Source organism: Engystomops pustulosus, chromosome 8 (genome assembly GCF_040894005.1).
Source record: "Engystomops pustulosus chromosome 8, aEngPut4.maternal, whole genome shotgun sequence".
Lineage (NCBI taxonomy): Eukaryota > Metazoa > Chordata > Amphibia > Anura > Leptodactylidae > Engystomops > Engystomops pustulosus.
Window position 1 is genome coordinate 80,800,467 of NC_092418.1, and position 5,886 is coordinate 80,806,352.

The window sequence follows — 5,886 nt, forward strand, 5'->3', positions numbered from 1 at the left end:
TAGTTTTATTTATATTTGTCCAATTTTATTGAAGGAAAACTAGAATAGAAAAAATTTCATTTGTTTTAGTATTGCCATTTTTATAGTGGCATAATTATAGTATTTTTTGGTTTACGGAGCTGGTTGTAAGCTTATTTTTTGCGTGACAAGTTGCTCTTTTTATCGGTATCATTTTGGTGCTTGTAACTTTTTCGGATCACTTTTTAGAACATTTTTTGTAAAGCAATTTGATAAAAAGTTTTAATTTTTGGCACGTTTTTGGGTTTTTTTTTTTACCACGTTCATCGAGCGTGTCCAATTATGATTAGGATTTATTGTACGGATTGTTACGGACGCGGCGATACCAAATAAGTGGGGTTTTTTCGTGATTTAGTGTTTTTTATACTTTATTACTTGTGTAAAGGGAAATGTGGTGTTTGGGGGGACTTTCACTTTCTTTTATTATTTATTTTTACTGTAAAAAACCTTTATTTATTTATTTTTCCTTTTTTTACAGGTAATGACATCTAAGCTTGAACAAGTGATCTTCTGATCACTTGTTCAAGCTTTTTTTACAGGTTACACAGTGCAATACAGATGTATTGCACTGTGTAATGTAAGACACTGAGCATGCTGCGCATGCCCAGTGTCTTACAGCCGGGTCCTGCCAGGAGGCACGGACCCGGCACCGAGAGGAGGATCGCGCAGCCCCGGGCACCGGCAGTCCCGGGGCTGCGATCGGAGGAGCGGACCCCCCGGTAAGCGCCGCGGGGGGGTCCGATTCGCATTTAAATAGGTTTAAATGCCTCTGACACGCCGCGGTCAGCGCGACCGCGGCGTGTTAGGGGTTAACACCCGCGATCGGAGAAATCTCCGATCGCGGGTGTTAGAGGCGGGTGTCAGCTATAACATATAGCCGACACCCGCAGCTTCTGGCCCCGGCTCCGTTCAGGAGCCGGGGCCAGAAGCTTGACGTAATAGTACTGCATTTTGCGGGAACGCACCTCCCGCGATGCAGTACTATTACGTCAAATGTCGGGAAGGGGTTAAAGACGAGCCTGGCTGCTGCATTAAGTATAGATTGTAGAGGAGAGAGTTTAGCGAGTGGAAGACCGATTAGTAGGGAGTTACAGTAGTCTAGTCGAGAGTGAGTAAGTGCAACAATTAGCATTTTAGAAGTTTCAATTGTCAGAAATGCTCAGATTCTGGAAATGTTTCTGAGATGCTTCTGGCAAGAGCGAGCAAGAGATTGAATATATGGTGAAAAGGAGAGGTCGGAGTCCAATGGCTTAAGAGATCTCAACTGTGAATTTTCATGTATTTATTGTTTAGAAAACATAATATATTTCTATGAATGTGTCATGGTAAAATTATTGAATATACTCCTATGGCAATTGCAAAGTGGAAGGCAAGGTTACTTATTTGTTAAGGGAATGTGGATCCAGAGATCTGTCTGATTGCGAGCAGAGCTAGGAAAGGAATTTTTGTCCATGTTGGAAAATTGAGGTATTAACATAGTGAATTTTATCTTGGACCTTCTTATTTAGTCCTTTAACTCTCATTTTGTCATATGGCAGAAGAGAAGTGATTCTCATTGGCTTCACAAAGTTATTTTATGATATTATATACATTCAAATGTGGAAGGGGAATGATACGTGACTGCAGGTTTAGGTTGTCTATTGTCTGTAGTTGATAACTTTCTCCAGCAGCTGCATTAATCTTCATGGACGCACAGTATATCCAACATTAAAGCAAAGTCATAAAAATTGCAATGTGTTCATAGCGAGACATAACCATGGACATTGTAGTTGGCTGAGCTCTCAAACTGGAGCTTTAAAAGGTGACGGTGTGTGTGTCTTTAGTGATAGTTTGGCTGATATTTTTAGGATAGGAATGTGTATTGTACTGTTAGGAGCCGTCACTACTACTATTATTGGGTGCTGTAGATTGAAATGTATTTTTTTACATACAGCCAATAGTTGAAGTCATAGTCTCAGGTAGCCTTATTCAATGAAACTAGTCAGTATGTGGCCACCTACTATTGACACGACAATTAAGGGCAGGTTGCTTCATTTTTTAAGGTGCCTATAAAAGGAAATGCCCATCACTTAATCCTATTCTTACTCCTATATCTTAGTTCTCAAAGACCCCCTTACTACAGTCATGGCCATAAGTTTTGAGAATGACACAAATATTATATTTTTAGATGATCTGTTGCCCTCTGGTTTTTATGTGTGTTTGTCAGATGTTTTTATCACATACAGAAATACAAGTGCAATCATATTATGAGTAACAAAAGCTTTTATTGACAATTAGAATGAGTTACTGCAGCAAGTCAATATTTGCAGTGAAGACCCTTTTTCTTCAGGACCTCTGCAATTCTCCCTGGCAGCTCTCAATCACCTTCTGGACCAAATCCTGACTGATAGCAGTCCATTCTTGCACAATCAATCACCTTTGCTCCATCATGCTGGAAAAGGTGTTTTTGATCACCAAACTGCTCTTGGACGGTTGGGAGAAGTTGCTCTTGGAGGACATTCTGGTACCATACTTTATTCATGGATGTGTTTTTAGGCAAGACTGTGAGAGAGCCGATTCCCTTGGCTGAGAAGCAACCCCACACATGAATGGTTGCAGGATGCTTTACAGTTGGCATCAGACAAGACTGGTGGTATCGCTCACTTTGTCTTCTCCGAACAAGCTGTTTTCCAGATGTTCTAAACAATTGGAAAGGGGATTCATCAGAGAAAATGACTTTACCCCAGTCCTCAGCAGTCCACTGCCTGTAGCTTTTGCAGAATCTCAGTCTGTCCCTCGTGTTTTTTCTGGAGAGAAGTGGCTTCTTTGCTGCCCTCCTTGACACCAGGCCTTGCTCCAAGAGTCTCCGCAGTCTCACAGTGCATGCAGATGCACTCACACCTGCCTGCTGCCATTCCTGAGCAAGCTCTGCACTGCTGGTAGCCCGATCCCGAAGCTGAAACACTTTTAAGAGATGGTTGTGGCGCTTGCTGGTCCTTCTTGGGCACCCTGGAGCCTTTTGGCAACATTGGAACCTCTCTCCTTGAATTCCTTGATGATGCGATAGATTGTTGACTGAGGTGCAATCTTTCTAGCTGCGATACCCTCCCCTGTTAGGCCAGTTTTGTGCAGTGCAATGATGACTGCACGTGCTTCTTTAGAAATAACCATGGTTAACAGAAGAGAAACAATGATGCCAAGCACCAGCCTCCTTTTATAGTGTCCAGTGGTGTGATTCTTCCTTAATCATGACAGATTGATCTCCAGCCCTGTCCTCATCAAGACCCACACCTGTGTCACTGGAGCAATCACTGAAACCATGTTAGCTGCTCCTTTTAAGGCAGGACTGCAATGAAGTTGAAATGTGTTTTGGGGGAAAAGTTCATTTTCTAGGCAAATATTGACTTTGCAATTAATTGCTGTTAAGCTGATCACTCTTTATAACATTCTGGAGTATATGCAAATTGCCATTATAAAACCAGATGCAGTAAACTTTGTAAAAATTAACATTTGTATCATTCTTTTGGCCATGAAAATCTTTTGGCCATGACTGTACATAAAGAGACACCAGCACTATAAATACCATAGGGTATATAGGTAGGGGGTCCCATAATAGACTTCCATTGGGGTACAGTAGCTTAAAGTCACATCCCAGTTACTGGGCACCGGCTACATTTTTAGTAATCTTTACCACATCTGGTTTCTTCACTAGTCTTAAAACAGGTGGGAATGAAAGCTTGTTCTTACTGATTCCAGTATCATAGTCCTGGTAATGATAGATCACTATTTTCCCAGGACACATTCTCCCCAGAGCTAGTTAGGAATTTCAGCTGCAATATATGATTTTCTTTCTAGCGATCTATGTATTCTGTCATAGAAAACTAGGTACTGTATAAAGGCGATTTTTAACTTGGATATTTTTAAAATTTCTTTTATGTCTATGTGTCAAAATGAATTTTACCCTGTGCCTAGGAGCTGGCACTTTACAATATCTTTTAATAGATATACTCTGTCTTCTAGTCCATCTGCCCCATCCATTTCCCCAGGGGACGCTGCTAAATCTCAATGTTATGCTCGGTTATCTGTGGGATTCTCAGAAGATTACAATGAGCTATTTTAGCTGTGAGCTGGGATGTCTTTTCAGTTATTTTGGGGACTCTCAGGTCTACTAAAAATTCCCATATAAAGCAAGGTATGAGTTTTGCGAGATAGAAGAAGTTATTTGGGTTAAGCATTAGAAAACATAGAGAAAATATGTTCTACATGAAGTGATGTCACTGAAATTACTATCTAAAATTAGCAAAACATATATTATATTTTACTTGAAAAAACACGGCATTTCTAACTATTATTATTTGAGGTTGGGGCTTCAAATTACATTTGGAAAAAGCACATCCTGATCACCTGTTTAGGATCCCAGTCTATGATCCAGGGTATAAAGAACCACTGCAATAAATGATCACCAACCTTGGCATACTTGATCTACCCTTGATCTACCCATCCATGTTGTGGTCATATATTTCACCTAGCAATATAATAATGCTGTGATTTCTTGGTTTATAGGGATACTATAAGCCATTACTCCAGTCAGGGACTGACCCACCAGAATACCAAAGGTTTCTCCAGTGGGCCTAAGCAGTAACCCAGTACTGGACCCAAGAATGTCGATTGAATGACACTAAGACCCCTAGGATAACTTTTATCTGCTGTGCCATAAAGAGCCCTAGTCTGACACTGTGACCCTCTGTAGTGACTTTGTGTGGGCAGCATTTATTCAACCAGGGGCTAGCTCCAATAAATAGTTTGATATCTTTCTGACTCACAAGACACATCTTCTGCATATAAAAAAGTGGCATATTAGGAGTCATATGGACATCAGCGAACATAAAATCTTTCAATCCTCATCGTAGCTTTAAACAAAAAACATGTTTGATTTCAACTTATTTTATCCATTTTGCAGCTTGGTTTGAATTCCTCTCATTTTCTGTACTGGAAATGGTGTGTTCCCCAGTGGAATCTCATAAAGTGGCTAAAATCTGTTATATCCTCCTTTTAATCTAATTGAAACAACCTTTTTTCATTTGACATTTTTCTCAGTAGAATCTACAAATGTAAAAGTATATTCTATCTTCTTCTGTATGTATGAAGCTATTGTAAATGTACCTGGATAAGTTTTTCTATGACATTCCTAGTAAGAGGGGTAACAAATAACTGTACAATATACTATAACCAATTTGTTTATTGCTCTTATAGGTGAAAGAATGTGTGTTATAAAAATACACATTCTGGCAAATTTAATTACCTGGTCCAGTCGTGATCCCCAATTCGAACGGTCTGACGAGGATGAAGTCCGGTGCGATTCATGAAGATCCGTTCCTGCATCCGTTGCATCCCCGCCGAGGTCCGCCGGAGTTCACCTTCTTCTTCCCGGTGCTTGTAAGTGCGTGTCTTGGGACACAATTCTAAATGTTAAATCTTGCGCATTGTCTGAATCCATTGGGTTGTCTGACAGCCCCCCCTCATTTCTGTTGCGTGAAAGCCGGCGGCAAAATCCGATTGTGTGCGTCAAAATCCCCTGTTAAGTGCGGCGCAAAACGGAAATCGTCGGGAAACCTGCCGAAAATGCGCTCCGCTGACCCTTAGTAAATGAGCTCCATTGTGTGTAAATATAAGGATAGTTGATTCAATTGATCCCAAGTTTTCTTTCTATACTACGTCTACATTACGAGAGGTACGGAGAGAAATCAATATATAAATACCTACACATGGTAGTGCACCAAAACTTCCTAGTGTTTAACTATAGAAAAATTCATTAACCTGTAAGTGTACTTACCCTACTATGGCTCCTGGTTCCAGCACTACATTGATCTTTTGGCCTTCAACAGTGGC